At 36.2% G+C, this 20825-nt stretch overlaps 1 protein-coding gene and 1 pseudogene across 1 annotated transcript in view; one reads left to right on the top strand and one right to left on the bottom strand.

The window, feature by feature from the left end:
* PDE11A (phosphodiesterase 11A) overlaps positions 1–20825 on the top strand; it is a 327882-nt gene that overhangs the window by 10533 nt on the left and 296524 nt on the right. The gene's annotated exons all lie outside the window — the stretch shown is intronic.
* LOC102523904 lies at positions 13331–14690 on the bottom strand (annotated as a pseudogene).

Here is a 20825-nt window from a genome sequence, read left to right as displayed (position 1 = left end):
AAAGGGTAAGTGAATACTAAATCTTAGTGCTTGTAATCAAGCTCTAATAATTTATTAGGCTAGGTAGAATCTATGGCATAATTTTATTTTAAATGTATTGACTATTCACTAAATGAAAGATAGGCTTTATTTTTTTGTTTTGATTTGTTTTTGTTTCCACATGATGCTAATTGTAATGCTATGCATTATCCTTTTTGTACTTTTGCTGCCAGTATTACTTTGTCAGATTATCAGAATGTTTTAACCTTTACTTTTTTCAATTTAAAGAAATTAGATGGTACTTATTTTTCATTTAAATGACTGTGCACAGTTTAATGAGCTAATAATTTTTATGGGTATTTGGCAACTTAATGTACATGATTGCATATTTAAAGTTTTAATAACAGCTGTAATAGAATTAAGAACTGCAGGTTTGGGACATTGTGGGAAAGATTATCCCAGGGTTGCTAAGGAAACCAATCTAGATTTTTATTCTTTTCTGCATAAAGTCCTCTGGAAAAGGGAAGCTGTAATCTGTCTCTAATGGCCACCTTTATGGAGTTCCCACTTTCCCCCTTAGTCTCCTCCTCCTTTTGCTTCCAAAGGACCTCTAAGTGATGGATTGTGTGCTCTGTGCAGCAGTCAAGGCTGGCTTCTTTTTTTTCTGTCTTCACGTATGTGAGTCTGGGGCCAGATTCTTCTCTTATTTCCTCTTCTTTGAGCACTGGCTTTGAAAGCCCAGGACAGCCACAGCATCTCCTTTTTATCTTAGCCCGGAGACTAATCAGCAGAAAAGCAAGGAGGAGAGGAACCAGTGGCAGTAAATGTGCCAGGCATTGACCAAGTAGGCAGAGGAGTGCAGACTCTCTGGAGAGGAGGCTGATGGCACAGCTGGGAGCCGAGCCAGCTTTACCCTCTCTCCTTTGCCATCCATTTCTTAAGTAAGGCAACCAGAGGAACAGCTTTGGTGTCTCCTTTTTACCCTGCCTGCTGTGAGTTCCACTAAATAGCCAGAAAGGAACTGGGACTCAGGGAGTACCTACTCATTTAAAATAGAAAGGGCAAGAAAACATTTTTCCACCTCTGAATTAAGCAAATTGAGAAGATCTACTATGTTAAATTAAAGAACAAAAAGATCAACTGGGGAAGGAGCCACTGTCACCATGGGGATGTTTTATACTTAAGACCTTGAGTTTCTGTTGAAGAAACAATCAGTTTTATTCTTTAGAGATTGCCTCGAAATAATCAGGATCAAGCGTTCATGCATGTAGCAATGTAACAATGTTAATCATTTCTTGTAGCAACCTTGTGAAGCTGTATAATTTAATGCAGAATTATATGGAAATAATTTAATGCAAAATGATATGAAAAGATATGAAGGTATAGAATGAAATAGATGTGTTTTCCCTCTCGCAAGTGAAGTCAAAATTTACTTCCAAGCCACCTCCTCTCTTTACTCTTGGCTATTGATCTGACTGTCCTCCTTGAATGCTACTTGAGCATCTACCACAGTATATGGTATAAGTAGGTCCTTTGTAAATTACCTTTGAATGAATGGAAGAGCCCTTATTATAGCCTTTATTTCATCTCAAAGTGACAAGCACTGATGGGACCATTATGTCAGGTCAGGTGTCTAAGAAGTGGCATTATTGACGTTTTGGACTGAATAATTCTTTGCTGGGGGAAGTGGGGCTAACCTGTGTGTGGTAGGATGTTTAACAGCATCCCTGGCCTCTACCCACTGGATGCTTGCCCAGTTCTGACACTTAATAATGTCTCTAGACTCTATCAAGTGTCCCCTGAAGGCAACTACGCCCCTTTCTAGAAACCGCTGATGTAGGATAATTTGGCAATGATCATGTACTTCCTTAGGAATATTTATAACTTCTGATGTAGCAATTCCAGATTGCCCTAAGGAAATTTTAGTGGGTATGTGCAAAGATTTGTCTATATGAATACTCACTGCAGTATTATTTATAATAGTGTAAACATATCAACCCAAACATCCAACTAGAGTGATGGATAAATAGATTATGGTACATCATAAACTGGAATAGTTAATCAGAGGAAATTGCTCACAAAACATCAAGCAAACAAAGCATATTTTCAAAGCATATTTATGAAACAATAGCATCCCAATTTTCTTAACAGTAACAACAACAAAAGCATGTAGTAGTTAGGTACTCAATACATACTTGTTATATAAATAAGAGAGGAAAAGGAATGTAGTTGAGAATTTGGTCACAAGGGCAAATGGCCTAGGTACTAGTTCCAGGTTACAAGGTCAGATTAAGAACAGGAGTTCAGCTAATAATGCTGCACTAGGCCACTTGTAGGCCAAGGGTCCTTTCATTAAACACAGGGAACGGTTGGGTTCCCAGATCAAGTGGTCAGGTATGGGGCTTTAGTGGTCCAGGCTGTGAATGCTGGAGAGATGAAGGCACAGGGAACCAAGCAATTCCTCTATTATCAGTAGAAAAGAGGAATTAGCAGAGTTGGGAGGATGAAAGCAAGAGAAAAAAAAGATAACAACTATGATTAATATAACAGTCCAAGGGTTTTGGAAAAACAGTGATTATATAGTTAATAATGGCAACGTTGGAGCAAAGGAGATATATTCTGCTTTTCATATGTTTATTTAAATGGTAGTAGTGATATCTTTTAGGCAAAGCAGAGGATTCGCTAGGGAGAATGTGAAAGGTCAGATTGGGAGCTCTCTGGTTTAGGAGTGGTAATTTAAACCAAATTTGTGCATGTAGAGAGCCTAGCACCAAGCCTCTGATGAAAGCAAATGCACCCCTTCCCTCCCTACCACCACTTCCATTTCCCCCTGAAGAACCAGAAGTATTTACACGTCTCTAGTCTGTGTTTGTTTCCAGGAAGCATCCTCCAAGATGGTCAGTTTCTTTTTTGGACTTTGGATATTTTTATTTGGATTATCTACCATTACCTTAGAAAAGATTCAGTCCTTTGCCAAATATGTAATTCTTCTAAAGTCATCTGTGACCAATTGTGTTAAATAGTTAAATGACATTCCCAAAGACAATGATCATGATTGTTAATGCTTCAAACTCAGTGGAGCAGTAGTGTTCACTAGTGTGTTTAAGGAACAGAGTTCAGAATCCTCTGAACTGCCGGCTAACCTTGCCTCACCCGCTATCCTTTCCCTGTGTCTTCCTCTGTTTCCTTTCTTCTCTCATTTGTTTTTCTTGTGCTTTCCATTTCCGCTTTTCTGACACTCCTCCCCTGTTTTCCTTTTGTGTAACTGCTTCCCCTTGTCCCTCCCAACTTTTCCTCTCTTTTTCTCCCCCATCCCACCTTCCTCTGCCATTCCATCTTTGCCTCTTTTTCCTTATTCTTTCTTCTCTTTTCCCTGTCTTCTTCTTGCCTTCTCTGACATTACTAGCCTTAACATAAAACAGATATAATATGAAAATGTTTTTCTTCCCAGTTTTTAATTTCCAAATCAAAATTTAAAATCTCATAGATCTCTCTCAGAAAGCAACTGAGTTTCTTTTTCATTTCCATGCGGTATGTGATTAGTATCTTTCTTTTAAGTTTTAAAATCAGATACATGAAATATTTGTCTTTCTTTTAAAACACACAGGTTTTAATTACATTTCAAACTGTTACCCTATGTGGTCCATGGTTGTAATTTATTTCCTGTGGGTCAATGCCTTGCAATGTGAAAAAGACCTTGCCCCTGAAGTACATTCTAAGGAGGACAAGTGACAGGGAAATTGGTATTTAAACACTTGGTATACAACATCAAGCTTTTATTAAAATGAGAACAATGATAAATGTTATTTCTTTAGTATATCTCTAAGCCTCTGCCATTCCATCTTTGCCTCTAGTATCCACCGAGAATTCTTAGCAACAGCAACGCAGAAGTTACCATGCCAGCAATTCTCAGGCTGATTGATTACTTGAGGTTTTGCCTCTGTTAACCTAAAGTTCCTGTTGGTGAATATCCCCTGCAGGGTTTTTTTTTTTTCCCTTTTGTATGCAGAAAAGAAATCTTTCCCATCCTCCTGAATCCACCAGGAAGCATGTGGGATTTAATCACCTCTGTTATTACATTGCTTCTCCCTCAATGTATTAACGCTCCGAAACTTGCTCAGTCATTTGTAAAATTCAGGCACAGGACTTGCTGCTGCCCTTCTGTGACAATTCATCAAAAGGAAAGCCCACCAAACTTTACAAGCTGTGTGACTCTGTTTCCTAGAGCTGGCATTTTCTCTTGACTGAAAACCACACTGAACCTTAACATCTGTGTCTTACTTCATTATTTCTAGCAGAACATAGTGCCTGGTTTGTGTGTGGAAGTGTATTTTTTAAAAATTGTCATTCCAACTTTATGAAAGATAATTTTTTCTTATCCTTGATAAAGGAATCTATTCATTATGAAGGTGTTTCTAATTTTCAAATTCTGTATAAATGTACAAGGTGAAGAATAGGGTAGTATTTCAATATTCGAAATAGGAAAATTTGAATAAATGAGCATTAGACTACTTTTTTCCCTTTCTTTTCCTGCATGGCTGTCATCTTTGATAAACCACCTTTTGCCTAAGGAGACATGTCTAATAAAATATCTATAACAATTATTATTACAATAGAAGTATTAATTTGTCCATTTTTTGTGTTCTCTTTGCAGAAATTCCATCTTTAAGTTCAGCAATCAGTGCATTTGAAACTAAAAGTAATGCTTCCTATATTGAACATTAATTTGAGCCTGGCACTTTTACAGAATAATCTCATGTCATCTTCATAATCAGCTGGTCAGAAAGATGGAGGGGATGTTATCCTCTCCCTTTTATAGATCAGGAAGCAAGTACTGAGGCCTTTTTCTGAGGCCACAGAACCGTAAGCTTTAGGGTTAGGATTCTCCATTCTTCCATCACTGTTTCTCCTACTCTTGGCTTTGAGGAGACCCATTAAACAACATCTCTCTTTCCTTCCCTGATGTGGTTGAAATGAAATATAAGACAAAAGAGGAAATGGGATATCAAAATATCACATTTATAATGTATTAAGCAGATACTGAAGTATGGGCTTATAATACTCACCTCCAAAATTAGATAGACCTACCATCCCAGATACAGGCAAAACTGAATGCCTGTAGTCCTGCGCACACGAGGGCCTCATCCCTTTGAAAGCTTACAGCATCAAGTTAGAGCAGAGGCATGCTTCCTGTGGGCAGCCTGCTTCTGGAAGAGTAAGAGGAAAAAGGGGCTAGGCTCTGCATGCCCAGTTAGTCTCCCTAGTACCCAATTAGGTAACTTACCCTACCTCCACGGGGAGGAAGAAGGAGTGGGTGAGAAGGCTGGAGATCTTAAGGGAGATCTCTTCTCATAAGATTCAAAGAAGGAGGAAGAGTTTTTCCTCCTCTCATATGTGCCATGCCACCTCTTAAATAGACTGTTAGATCTGAAACACTGAGAAAACCCTTTCCCTCACCACCCTGATGCGCAGCGTTCTCCTGCACCTGTCTTATCTTCATCACCCTCGGTTACCCAAGCCAGAAACCTAGGTGTCATCTTTGATTCCTTCCTTTTATTCACCCACCATATTCCATCCATCAGAAAGTTCTTTTGATTCAGTCTTCAAAGCAGATCTCAAGTCCTTCCATTTTTCTCCATCTCTGCTGCCACAGCCCCACTCCGAGTCACCATTATCTTTCACCTAGATGATTGCATCTGCCTCCTAATAGGTCTAATTCCACTCTTAACCATTTCCTACAGAGAATGTTTATGAGGCAACAAGGAGTCCAAGGAGTCGATAGGAAGGTAGGGTCAGATTATTCGCGTGACTTATTATCCTAGTCATCTTCATGTTGGAGACAAAGAACCACGGAAGGTCTGTAAGCAGGAGGGGGACACAGATCGGGCTGCCCTGTACTTGTTACCCAGGGGAACCTGGGCAGATATCCTGTTCTCTTTGTACCTCAGAACCTTCATATGGAACATGGGAGGTCTTACGAAAATGATGTCTAAGACTCTTCCAGCTCTAAAATTTCGTCTTAAGTATGAAATCGAAGAGCAGAAACCTTACAAAATAATTCTGCTTATCAATCATAAAATTAATAGCTTTGATGCAAGGTGTGCTTAGTATTGGATGAGCCTCATGTCTGAGCCACTCACCGTGTTACCAGCGGCTGCTCCAGAATGTTGCAGGAGGGGCTCAGGGCTGCCATCAGGCTGGCAGTAGAGTCTAGGGGACTTGTAATAAAGCTCTATTTGCATAGCTATGCATTGTCTTTACATATCTTTGGGAAGGCTGGAGATAAGCTATTCTTTGGTATTGTCATTGGGTGATATCTTTAGGAAAGAAGGTTTGGGTTCAGGATTGCTTTCTGGGTCTTCCTATTAACTGTAGTAGAGGATATAGCCAACTACTATGTAATAGGATCTGAGTCTCTTTGTCTCAAAGTTAAGAATCAAAGACAGTTTTTCTGCATAATTATTCCAGTCTAAGAACACTAATGAGTCCACAGGAACAAGATAGGCCCCAGACAAAGGAACAGTGGGCAAAAGATACCAGGCAGTGATCTCTGCCCCAAACCAACAACTTCACAGCCTATAATTCTACTATTATAGCTTAATTCCCCTCAGTATTTCTGGCTTTTCCAACTGTAAGAATCTTCAGACACCTCTGAGAGCCCATCATCAATGAACAATTTAAATAGCAGTTAACACTAACAGAAATAAATTGACCACTTGGTAAGAACAACAGTGGGACCAGGATAGGTTCAAGGATTGAGAAGAATAAGGGAAAGCTACCAAGGAACCAAAGGTGAACAGACTATCTCAGCTTTGCGAAAGGGAAACTGTGTTTAAGTCACATCTGCCTGACTTGAATGGAGCAGTTAACAGCCTTCTTCTACTAGATAATCCTCTAACCTTCTAACTCTATGACCTTATCCTTCTGAAGTTCTGATCCCAATTCATATGTTATAAAAACAAATAAGAAACAACTAGGAAAGAAACATTGATGATTGTTACAGAGGTCAATCACCTTCTCAACATATTTCTATATATTTCTTAGACAACTGCTCCAGGATTGTTCTATATTATAAGGTTTATAATAAAATCTTCCAAAAATGCCTCAACAAGTGAACTAAATCTGACATTATAATGGTGCAAGGAAAGACTTCTGCTAGTAAAACTTCATCTTCACATTTTATAGGTCTTAAAGTATCAACTGCTAATATAATTTGTTTTTTGATTAACACACAGGCAAAGAACTCTTATCAATTGGATTAACCCAATCAAAGAAAAATTAATAGCAATAGCATATAACTTATATGCCAAATGCAAGGCTCTGTGCTAATATTTAGTTACACCATCCAATCCTCACAAAGCTCTGTGAAATAGATACCATTACTTTCCACATTTTACATTTAAAGAAACTGGACTTTGGGAGATTTAGTAACTTGCCAAAGTTTACACAGCTGGTAAGTGGCAGAGCCAGAATGCAAACCTAGGTTGTCTAACTTTGTCAAGACTCCACACTTTTATTACTATGGGAGATATTAAGGATTTTATTCATATTCTGCTAACATATTCAAGGTTGTAATAGTCCTATCTTTGAAAGAAGAAGGCTCCTTGACAGAATAGGAAGTTCAATGTGGAGAGTATAGCTCTGTGGTAAAGCACATGCTTACCATGCATGAGGTCCTGGGTTCTATCCCCAGTACCTCCGTTAAAATAAATAAATAAACCTAATTACCTCCCCCTAAAAAAAATTAAAAAAAAAAAGAATGATGAGTCTTTTCAGAATAGAAAGTTCAAAAATCTATTGGAATGCCTTCCAGAAGCTGGGTCAGTTGTTCACATCTGTTGACATCATGTCACCTATTTACATGTAAAAAGCCCAGCAGTTGTATCATTTTTGGAGCGCTTACGACAAGATGCCTCAGGAAATTTCACTGCATGCAGTATAACCCATTAATGCCTGTGAAGGCAAAGTAATAACAGTAGTAAGATCTAACATTTATAAGATGCTTACTGTGTGCCAGGCATTGTCTTAAGCATTTGACATACAGTACCTCATTAATTTCACACAATTTTATAAGGTAGGTCTATTATCAATCCATTGTATGGTTGAAGAAAGAGGTACAGAGAGGTTAAGTAACTTCTCCAAGATCACACTGCTAATAAATTGGAGAGCCCAGACTTGAGCCCAGATTGGTTGAGGCTACAATTTGTGTTCTTAAGAACCACAGACTGCTGTCTCTGTTGCGGTGTAAACAGTGAGTAATGAGCTATTCAATGTCATTTCACAATGCTCTTTACTAAAGTTGTGAGAGAAAATTGACATGGACTACACAGTTGATATTTCTGGAAACTGGGTGGTAAGTATACAACACGGATAATTCCTTTAAAGATGAAAGGTTTGAAAAACATCACAACTCAGTACCAAAACCTACCGAGAAAATCTATTTGCATAATTGAGATTTAACTGGAGGAAACTGTTAACAGATTTCCCATGATAATTTAGAGATAGTGATAATTTTTAAGTTAGAGCTAGAGTTGTTCTCTGCAGATCTTATAATTGCCTGTATCCATTGCAGAGTAAGAGGTATACACTTGTTTCTGAGAAAAGATCTGGAGCTCTGGAATATATAAGCAAGCAAATTATCCTCGTTTCTTCTAGGATGTAGTCTAGGATAATATGCTGTGAAACTTTTTGGAAACTGTAGGTAAACTATAAGTAGGGCATCGGAGTTATAGCCGTAACAGTGAATTATTGGTCCAACAACTCTTTACTGTTTGCTAGAGGGGAAGTCCTTTGGGGGCATTTGTTGCTTTAGTCATGGATTGGTTTGATTGCTGGGGACAGACACCCACTGCAACAATCAAAAATAATAAGTGGGGTGAGGGATGACATCCCGGAAATAACAACTAGGGAAATCTCACAGAACACAAGACAAGAGGTAAGTCAAGCCTTGTGGGGACAGAATTTGGGAACTGGAGAGTTCCTGATGCTTCTAGTCTGATTCCTGTTCTGTATTCTGAATGTGGTAGTATATTTGTGTGGCACTTTATGATTTATAAAATGCTTCTGCCTATACTATCTCAGCTCATCCTTACCACTGTGATAGGTAGGAATCATTTTCCCCATTTAGAAAGTGAGGCTTAGAAAAGTTAAACAGCTCAGTATTTTGGAGCTCAACAGTAGCAGAGCTGGGATATGGAATTCAGGACTTCTGGCATCACATGCAGCATCTTTTGCACTTTCTAAGAACTTCCTACATGACCATAATCATGAGAGGTTTAACTCAAGGGAATGTATCAGGAAACCATACATTGTACTTACCTATCAACTTTCTGTTTTTGGAAAATAAAGTAAAATCAGAATTCTAGCTTCACTTTCTTTGGTCATTTCATCATTTCTATGAAATGGGCTGCACCTGAGAAAAGATATTTACAACTCATAATGTGCCTACTCTTCATAAAGCAACAATTCAAGCTTTTGGGGAGGCAGGGCATATTTGGTTTCTTCTGTATTTTCCTTCTGCAGAAGTCAACGTTTGCTAATATAGTTAATTATAGACTAGGAAATAATACAACCTTGGTGTTGAACTGGCCAACAAGAAAAATGACAAACAGTGTTATCTTCTGACTGTTCTAGTACATTAGGTTGAACATAAACTACTGTTTATTACCACTGACAGATCTCTTTATAGTTTTGGCGCTGCATTTAACAACAACATGGGCAGTGGCCCTGGGCCCAAATGGCTAATTCTTCAAAGTAGCATGCTATGTTAAAAAGAGCCCAAGCTTTAGATTTAGGCACCTCTGAGTTATTAGCACTATAGCTCAGTTATTGGTAAATTACTTACATTATGTCAGTTAGTTACTTTTTCGCCTTGGGTTCCTTGTATGTATAATGGAGCCAGTCACACTCACTGTGCATGACTGTTGTGAATATTGTATGAATGTAAAACACCTGGCCCAGATACTGGGTCCACGGGAGACTTGGTAAAAAATAGCTATCATTATTACTATCTAAAGAATCACTTAGTTCCATAATTACCTCAATTCCTTCATAATTTAAACATATTGCAAGCCTCAATTAGTACTTCTTTTTTAAGGCTAACTTAGCAAATGTGGTGATGGAGTAACTGGTAGGACACTGTCTACTGTATGCTTGTCTGATGGCTTAGAAGACCAGGGTTGAAAGTCAAAGTCATGAACTGCCTGCTGCTGCAAAGCCAGATGGTGTTGCTTCTCTCTCTTTAAGTCAAGTGTAGTGACTGTAGAGTCCTGACTTGTCTTTTCTGGATGGATATATATACACTTAGCACTGCAGAATTTGGCTAATATCTTGCATTTAGTATGAAGAGGGGGACCAGTGGAAAAATTTCCTAAAGAATTCATGCTGTTTATAAGGCATCAGTGTAAATCATCTGCCCATGACAGATACTGTCTGTATGGAAAATAGCATTGGTTCCTATCCAAAAGCATGGCATTACTGAAACTCCACTTCATAAATGCACACTGAGTAACTAACATCAGCCAGGTATGATTGTAAGAATATAAGGCCACATTTTATGAACCACAACCGGAAATTGTCTTGATGACAACATTGGTTAGAATCTATGTCTAAAGGCTTATAATTCATCTTTATATTGTAAAAGGGAAAAAAACCTATAAAATCTTTCTCTACAGCATCTTAAATGGGTTTCTCACCATCTAAACCCAAGGGGGCCAGTATCCCCTCATCACAGGAAATTGTTTCAGGAGTTGCTTTCCCCCATTCTATGCCTCCCACGAAATGCTGTGAACTTCCCAGTCTTCTTTGAAACAGTGTACCTAGATTGTTCCTCTCTTGATTGCTCGTCTGATTGTCTGCTTTTTACATGCTCTTCTCAGCTTTCTGATGTGGCCTTCTTTTCAAATGTTACCTCTGTTCACCACCCTCTTCCACCTTTTGACCTCATGAACAGCACGTGACACCCACCCCTACACCTAGACAAAGCTTCTGCTGTACCAAACAGTGATCCAGGTGCCATGTCCTGAGACCTGAGTGGACTGCTGGAGGAGACAGGAATAGAGCTTAGGCTTTCTGTCATGAGCCATCAAAAGCACTTTCCTTTCCTTGGAAATTTATTAAGAAACCTTGTATTGATGTATTGATTTTTACATGATCAACCCATGGAAGATTATTTTAATTGTGGTAATTCCTTCTCATGGTGGCTTTAAGGAGATTGTATTATCTCACATCATCATGGTAGCAAGTATACCTCTAAATCAGTTATTTGCAAAAATATGGATTATCAGAAATATTTCTCATCTGCTTTTATCTTAGTTGAATTTAAGGAATTTGTGGCTAGGAAATTTACAAGCTATCATGTTCCTATTTTATGTAAGAGGCCAGTCTGAAAAGATGGTGTCAAATGCTAAGGATGCCCTTGGGTGGATAGTCGGAGATGATGGGTCAAGGAGATCAGGCCGATTTCTCTTCACTCTATGGTCCACAATTGGAATCAATTGTGATGAATTATTAAGGGCCATAGACCTCCATCGAGACTAAATTTAGAAGCATAAGACAAAAAACAACAAAGAAAATTTTTATTCCAACTGTAAGTCTTTGCTAGCTGCTGTGGATCTGGACCAAAGTCAATTCAAGTTTTTCTAATTAAGTTTCAAAGAATGTGCTGTATAAAATCTGAGTACACAATGTGGATTTGGAAAAATCAAGCAGTCCTCTATTACTGTCCAGGCTTATTGTCATGGCCTTGGGTGCATTGCTTAACAGCTCATTGCCTCAGTTCCTGTGTATGTGAAATACCTACCATGCAGTTTCGATGGTGTTCTTCCCAGTTGACAAGAGCCGAGCCATTAAAGGACTTAGAGTCTCCTGTCATTGGTGTTTTGGGTATATATTCTTGGTATCCTGAATGACAAAATGGAGATGGGTGTTACGACTGTTTGGAAGCTCTGGAGTTCAGTGTTGGTGAATTGTTAGGATTTGTTTTACCCCTAGTTACTCTAGTGGCTTAGTATGAGGTTGATACAGAATAGTTTTGCAGCAAGAAGCTATGTCTTATTTGGTTACAGCCCTCTTGCCCCTAACTGTTGTTTTCTAAAAAATTCTATGTAACATAATAATAATTTTAGAGACTTCATAGCAGAATATCTTACATACCTTAAGGATTTTAAAATCATTTTTACCATTCTGAATATTACTTAGCAAAATCACATACTCAGGCCGATTGTGGAGAGAGTGGAAAGCGCATTATATAGAACTTATTACCTGTACTTTAATATCCTCCAGTATGCATACAAGTTTATTAATTTTGATTAGCCATTTACCCTTTAAAATTGTATTTATAGAAATTTCTGTGTTAGATCTTTTATAATGTAAAACAGATAAAATATATGACTAGTATGGATCTTATTTAATTATATGTATCATTACAATTACTGCATATTTATGTGATAGGTGAAACCAGCTGAGCCTGTATAAGAAAACTCCCACATCTACCCATTGTCCTCTTTGCTCACACAATAAAGCATGCTCATCACTCGGACCCCTATAGAAACAGAAAAAGAGGTTAATAGTTATACTGTTTCTTCAACATTTTTTTCAAAAGAAAGCAAAAAGTTCTTATGTGGGGTAATCATTTTTATGTGATCATCTGAAGTTTTTGGTGGTGATAAATATGGGTCTTATGAGAAACTTATGCTCAAGGGAGTCCAAGGCAGGTTCAGCCAATTGTAGCATTTAAGGGGATAATGCTTGAAATAGTCTTTTTTTTAAGAGAAGAGGATACTGGGCAGGTGTGAAACTGTAAGAGAGTAGTTCAAAAGGGGAATTAAGTGCTTTGGTACCTTGACAGTGACATCTGTCATAGAAAGTATTATGGAAAAACTGGAGAACTATTGCCATGTGGATTTAAGTGTTGGGTTCTGCCACTTTTGAAAAAAATTTTTTGCATGTGAAAATAGCTCGTATCTGGCTAGAGGCTAATACTTCTTTGGAGAAATGACGTAGTTTTAAAAAGTTCTGACTGCTCATTATTATCAACCTATATTTCTTGATTAGATTATTAACTTAAAATTACATATCAGTAGTATCAAAGTCGTAAACATTATTTGGACAGAACCATGTGGAGAGAACTGTAGAGAAGGGAGGCAATTCTGTTTAGTTTATCATCTGTAATACATGGTAATGTCAACAGAGTAAAAGAACAAGAAAAGTGAACAAATTGAGGTATGTAGTTCTCTGAATAAACAGTCTGCTTTAGTACCAGTAACTCCATGGAGTAAAGTTTTAATTTAGTGGTTTTGTCACAGTGTTCCCATTAACATAGTGATAGTAGGTGTTCCTAAAAGATACTTGTTTATAAAATCTCCTGTAAGATAGTGTTGACTCTCTCCAATGAGTACTAAATTGTATTAAAACAGTATCAGAAGAGCCCATGTACTTTTTTCTAAAAGTTCACCCATTCTATCACTTAGATACCAAGTTTTCTGAATGTATTCAACATTGGCTACTCCATCTGCTGTTCTCAAGTCTCCTTGAGAGTCTCCCAACAGAATTATGTTGCTATTGTCTTTTAGTAGATTGAAATATTCGCTTTTTGTTAAGTATGTGTATTTATTCCCCTTTATGTCCTTTAAAAGCCCCATTTTCATAAAAATCCATTATTTGGACCCTACTTTGACATTTGGATGATAACACTAGCTTGACAGAAAACCTCTCATGGTATATCACCTATACATTGTAAAAATATGAACACAAGGATTTTGTGCTTTTGGAGCTTATCAAATAAATTCTCATATCCTTCCTTGAACATGTCATCAGATTCTTTCATAATTTCTTTAAGCTTAGCTTTTGATTAAGGTTGTTCAACAAGCAGATTATGTGACTTAGTATACTATTCTACCATATAAAGGAACTTGTCATCTCTGGTAAGAACAAGATCAACTTTAAAAGAATAATACCTTTCCTTTAGTTAAATATCTTTTTTTGACATTTATCTGTAACTAGTTTACAATTGTTTATGATATAATGACATGTTGAGCATCTTTTTCCTTTGTATTTACTTAATGTCATATCAAAGTATATTATTATCTGAAGTATGACAGCTCCTCCTTTGACAAGACCATAGATAATTTCTTCTAACCTCGTGGGGTTCTTGATGTGAACCAAATGTTTCTGCAATTTTGGCATCATTTTTATAAAGACGGTGGACTCAATTAGTCATTTCTTAGCTATCCATTATTCATCTCAAAGATCTTGATCTTCCTCTTTGGGTCTTCCTCTTCAAGGTGAATATGTATTGGGCCAGCACAACCACTGCCATCAGAGAACAAAGTCTGGCCCTCCTTACTAAGTTCATTCTACTCATAGCCACCTGGTTCAGGGCTCTCATTTGCCTCCCAGCCAGGAAAAGAAGAGGCCAGTGACAGTGGCCAGCAAGCCATGCACATGCCCCGTGGTGAACCCTGTGAATACTCCCTCAATCATCTTTTCATATGTTTCTGTTATTCGTATTTCCTTTTTTATGGAATACTTGTCCATGTCAGTTCTATGAAAAACTTGTCCAGTACATATGAGCGTGCCTTTTTCTTACTGATTTGTAGGAATTCTTTATGTGTACGTGTGTATTTTCCAAACACCAACCCCCTTACTGGTTAGTATATTTCAAATATCTTCTTCTCTATTTTTTGTATTTCATTCTTAATGGTGAACTTAAGTTCTTAATTTTAATGCAATTTAATTTAGTAATCTTCTTGTTAAATTTTGCATTTGCTTCTTGTTTAAGAAATAAGAGCTTAAGAAAATTTTATAATTTAGTGTTTCATAGGAAGTATTTAATCTAATGCAATTCATTTTTCTGTTGGAATAGGGATGCAACTTGATTTTTTTTTTCTATTTGGATAAACAGTTGCCCTAGTGTCATTTATTTAATAGTTCATTTTTCTCTCATGATCTATAATATCTGCTTTGTCATAAACCCATTTTCCATATTGGCATAGATTTGTTACTAGGCTCTCTATTCTTCCTTTGGTCTATTAGTCTATGCCTGCACTAGTATCACACCAACTTAATTTCCATAGCTTATAGTAGTCTGGATATCTAGTAGGGAGTATCTCACACTAGCATCCCACATTTTGTTGTTAAGGGGTGTCTTGGCTTTTGTTGGCCCTTAACCTTTCATGTAAATTTTATACTTGGCTTGTCGAGTTTCACATGCATATGCACACTCTGATAGGATCTGTATTTGAATTGTACTGATGTTTTAGATCAGTTTGGAGAGAATTATGATATGCTTTATGATAGTCAGTCTTCCCACCCAATAATATGATAGATCTCCCTATTTATTAGATCTTCTTTAATGTTTCTTTAATAAAGTTTATTAATTTTCTCTTCAGAAGACTTACACATTTTTTATTTTATCATGAGTATTTAAAATGTTTATCACTATTTTAAATAACCTCTTTAAAGAAATTTACATTTTTAGTCAATTGTGGGTATCTAGAAATGCAGTTTACTTTGCATATTAATTTTGAATCTAATATCTTTTTTATTAATTTAAATTTTTACTTTTTAAAAATCCTTCTCCCACATGACATAGATACCTAAAAGTAAATTTTAAGGGAAAGGAAATTAATATTTACTAAGTTGCTACTAGGTGCCAAATAGTCAACATAGATTATTTTACTTAATCCTTACAACTATTTTGTTGCTTATTTTTCTCAAAAAATATTTATTAACCCCTATGTGTTAACCTTTTTTTTTTAAAATTTTTGATATAAGCAATCATATCATCTATAAAATAATGAAGGTTTTTATTTCTTTTTTCCAGTCCTTTACCTTTTATTTCTTTCTCTTGATTTACTATGCAAGGACCTCCAGAACAATGTAGTATAAGACTGATGAAAACAGGCATCCTTATATTGAACCTGCTCTTACAGAAGATGCTGTTAAAAGTTTCATTGTTAGATATGAGGTTTCTGTGGGTTTTTTGAAATGTCCTTTATTGAGCTAAGAAGGTGTCTTCTGTTCCCAGTTTGCTAAGGAGGTTGTTGCTATTATTTCTTTACATCACAGATAGATGTGAAATTTTATCCAATTTTTTCTGCCTCTATTAAGATACAGTTATTTTCACCTTAACATGTTAATATGATGATTTACTTTAATTGATCTTCTCATGATAAACCAATCTAGGATTCCCACGAAACACCAACTTGGTCATACTAACTTATCTTTTTATATACTATCTGATTTATTTTATAAAAATATTTATTTTTAGAGTTTTTGCATCTACATTCATTCATAAGTGAGACTGGCCTATGTTTTTAATGTTTTTAATAATATCTTTATCTGGTTTTGAAATATCACAAAGATTTTTTTCCCCATTATGTGGAATAGTTTGCATAAGATTAGAGTTTCCCAATGCTCACATGTTTGGTAGAATTTCCTACAAATCTTTCTGGATCCAGTGTGTGTGTGTGTGTTTGTGTGTGTCTTTAATGGGATTATTTTAAATGACTGATTTAATTTCTTTAAAGCTTAGAGGACTTTTCATGTTCTCTATTTTTAAAAAAGACTTGGTTTTTGTTAAGCTGTATATATCTGTATATTTCATCTAAGTTTTCAAGTTTAGGCACAGACTTGTTCATAGCATCTTGTCTGTTTAATCTATGTAGCAACTATAGCTTTGCCCCCTTTTTATTCTTGATTTTAAAAAATGTAATGCCTCTCTCTTTTTTCCCTTAATTATTCTCTCCAGAGATTTGTATGTTTTATTATTTTTCTGACCTCTCTCGATCCTCTTCTTATTTGTTTATTTTCTCTTTCATTAACTTCTGCTTTTATTTTTATTATTTTCTCTCATCTTCTTGAGTTTATTTTGTTGTGTTTTTTCCTAATTCCTTATGGTTGGATGATCACTTCATTAAGTTGAGCTTTTCTTTTTTCACATAAGCATTTAAGACTAAACCTTTTGGAACCTCTTTAACTGTTCTGCCATTTTGGCACATAATATTTATATAATCATCTTGGTATTTTTGTTAATATTTTTTTCTAACTATTTTCTTAAGAGTTCATAATCTACACTTCTTTTATGATTGATAGGTTGTTCCAAAATATATTTAAAATTTTTAAGTATTTTTCCCTTAAGTTACGTTTTTTAATAACTGAAGTGTATTGGGGTTAAATGATATATTCTTCATGATACCATTATTATTTCACATAGTGATTTCAAATTGGCTAGCTTTATGACCTAGCTTTTAGTCAATTTTCATATATATTTAGTGTCAACCTGATAGTTACAATGAAGTGTCCTGTTGTTGGGGATAGTGTATAGCCAGATATATCACATGTACTTGTATATGAGCTTGTTGGTGGGTGGGTTATGGTGGGAGAGATAATACCTAATGATGCCAGAAGATAATCTTTCTTTTTAAGTAAGACAGAGGGACTAGGACACTACTGAGTTTTAAAGTTGGAGTTTCCATAGATACTGGAACTCTCTTATTACCTGTCTAAAGGAGCATGTGGAAATCTTATGAATCTGAGGAGCAGGACTTATTGTGATTTCTGCTTCCTTTGTAACCCTATGCAGATCCTAAACCTGGAAAGAACTGTAGGTGGTTAAATTGATTGCTCATTTTATTGAAACATCTCAGAGGTGAATTGAGATTTAAGGAATGGCTCCTTACCCTGTTGCTTCTATGAGAGTGAGTGCTAGCTGATATGTCCAATCTTTCTAATACAGCAGAACCCAGACCTGAAAAATACAATGAATGATATAATTGACTGGCTCTGCTAAGGGCTTTATCTAGTTCGTAAAAAGGCCAGTGCAGCGTTCTGCCAGCTGGCCTAGGAAATATCTGGAACAAGGCAGCAGGCAGAAGACCAGTTCCAGGAAGGGCTAACCAAACCTATCTAAGGTGGAATAACTTAGACAAGGCTGCCAAAAATCAGGGTGACTTAGTTCTCTAGTGTGTCTGTCTAGAAGGCTTCCACTTACAAGCATTTCTTAGAAAGTATCCTGGTGCTTTATCTGGGAAAAGGCACCCTGGGTGCTGAGTCCATGCCTGTATCTCTCTAGACTATTTATGAATGATTCCTGCTGATGGAAACAATCTTCTTGTAGAAACAAACCACATTTTGACACCTTCAGTTTGATTCATCACTCTTCCTCTCAAATTCGAGAGCTGGAGATGCCTGGCCTGCCCCCCGTTATTTTGTGGAACACTTGACCATGTGACTTCTGGAGGGAGTCCACATATTCTCAGCACAGCTGCTTATTTGCACCAAGCTAGGGTGAGCACCAGTGAAATAGAAAGCCTGGTCTAGGAATGGGAAAGAAAGGCGTCAGGGATATTGTGGCTTACAGGATGGGGAGGGAATGTGTATAGAAACCATCTAGCTCCAGGGAGCCACCTGGAAGGTCGGTGGAAACTGGTGACATGCTGCTTCCAAGTCCTCTTTGCAATGGATGATGCTGGCTCTTTTCCAGCCTGGGTTTTCAGTGGCTAAACATACTCTGGTGGCTGGAAGATTTGATCTTATCATTTTCACATCTACCGGTTTAATAGTTTGTTGAGAACTTTGTTTTAGAAACCAGTATGAGGCTACTAGTTTTTGGTTTCTGGTATTCATCCTTTCGGAAGATCAGGCATTTTCCATCATTATACTGTATATGCTATGCCACATAAGATATTGTGATGTTTACCAGTTAAATGTGGAGAGGGTCAGAGTCTGAGAAAGTTGAATGATCCATCCATTTCACACATTAGAACATTGCCCGACTATAGTATCCTAGCAATCTTTTTGTTCTTAGTGCTCTGTGATTTTCAGAAAATATCAAATTCCTTTGGCATTCTGCGTAGCAATTCAATTGGACTTAATTTTTATGGTAAAGTGTTTTATAGCCAGGATGACAATGGCTTTAAAAAGTAACAGGGCCTTTAAGACTGCTGCTATATCCTGCTAAAAATATACAGTGCAATGCTGTCTGTTTTTCACATATTTATATTATTTATGAAGATTGACCCACCTCCATCTTGACAGTTATCATATGGTCTATCTTGCCTATCTATTTTACTGGCAATCCAATAGTGTAATGACTTCTATCTTTTTGGAGGGCACTTTTGAAGCTATAGCATTGTCCTTAATGGTAATCCAATCACCTTGGGGTAATTATGCTAATTAGTGCTATTTTTTATACTTCTTTTCCTTGTGTCCCTTTCTCATGTCATAATAAAATTATTATTTTTTGTCGAAGTATAGTTGATTTACAGTGTTGATTTTAGTTTCATCTGTAAAGCCTAGTGATTTACTTATACATATATTCTTTTTCAATATAGGTTATTACAAGATGCTGAATATAGTTCTCTATGCTATGCAGTAGGACCTCATTGTTTATTTTGTGTATAGTGGTTTATATCTGCTAATTCCAAACTCCTAATTTATCCCTCCCTGCCTTTCTTCTTTGGTAGCCATAAATTTGTTTTCTATGCCTCTGAGTCTGTTTATGTTTTGTAAATTAGTTCATTTGTGTCATTTTTTTAGATTCCATATGTAAGTGATGTTATATATTTGTCTTTCTTTGTGTCACTTCACTTTGTATGATAATCTCTAGGTCCATCCATGTTGCAGCAAGTGACATTATTTTATTCTTTTTATGGCTGAATAGTATTCTATTGTGTCAATATACCACAACTTCTTTATCTAGTCATCTGTCAGTGGACATTTAGGTTGTTTCCATGCCTCAGCTATTGTAAATAGTCCTGCTATGAACATTAAGGTGCACGTATCTTTTCGAATTGGGTTTTCTCTGGATATATGTCCAGGAGTGGGATTGCTGGATCATATGGTAACTTTATTTTTAGTTTTTTAAGGAATCTCCATACTGTTTTCCATAGTGGTTGCACCAAATTACATTGCCACCAACAGTGTAGGAGGGTTTCCTTTTCTCCACAGCCTCTCCAGCAACATGTGTAATAATAACCTATAACATTTTTTTAGTGATAGTGTGGATATACCATATCATAATCAATTTCCTATTGAATACTTTGATTTTTCAATTTTTCCTTAAGAATTCCTAGAAGTTAAATTACTATATTGAAAAGTATGAAAATTTAAAAAGTTTTTGTTACTTATCACCACATTGACCTCCATATATATTGCACTAATTTGCATTCTCACCAGCAATGTATAAAAGTAGACTTTTCACAAAAACTTTCAGTAAACCTAGGTATCTTGATGTCTTAAATTTTTAATCTTTGCTAATTTTGTAGAAAAACTATAACTGCTATTGTAACATGACAGTTTTCACATATTCATGTGAAATATGAGACAATTTTTCCCATCAAAATTTTTTCTTTTGTAAATTTCTGCTTCCTATCCGTTGCTCATTTTTTTCTTATTTATTTGTAAGAATTCTGTGTGTTTAGGATTTAACACTATCAGCCATATGTGTTTAAAAATATTTTTACAATTTGATTTTACTTTTAACTCTTTTTGTGTTATTTTTGAGGCACTAAAATTTTAAATGTTTATTAGTCAAATTTATCAGTCTTCATGCCCTCTTCTTTTGGTATCATGGGTTGGAAGGCTTTCCCCTCATGAGATCAGACAAATGTTCAATTATATTTCTTCCATTCTTTTATTATTTTATTTTTGACATTTAACTTTTTAAATCATGAAAATATTTTAATATAATTTTCAAGTAAAGTCAATGTTGATTTACTTTATAGTTCATCATGTAATTATTCATTCATCTACTGAAAACTTTTGACCATTTGTACTTCTGATAAAACTCTTAACTGAAAAGAACAAATGAAAGAAATGGAACTCATCTTACTTATAATGGCTGC

This window comes from Camelus ferus, chromosome 5 (assembly GCF_009834535.1).
Source record: "Camelus ferus isolate YT-003-E chromosome 5, BCGSAC_Cfer_1.0, whole genome shotgun sequence".
Taxonomy (NCBI): Eukaryota; Metazoa; Chordata; class Mammalia; order Artiodactyla; family Camelidae; genus Camelus; species Camelus ferus.
The sequence above is the reverse complement of the archived record's forward strand: the minus strand, read 5'-3'. Positions and strand labels throughout refer to the sequence as shown.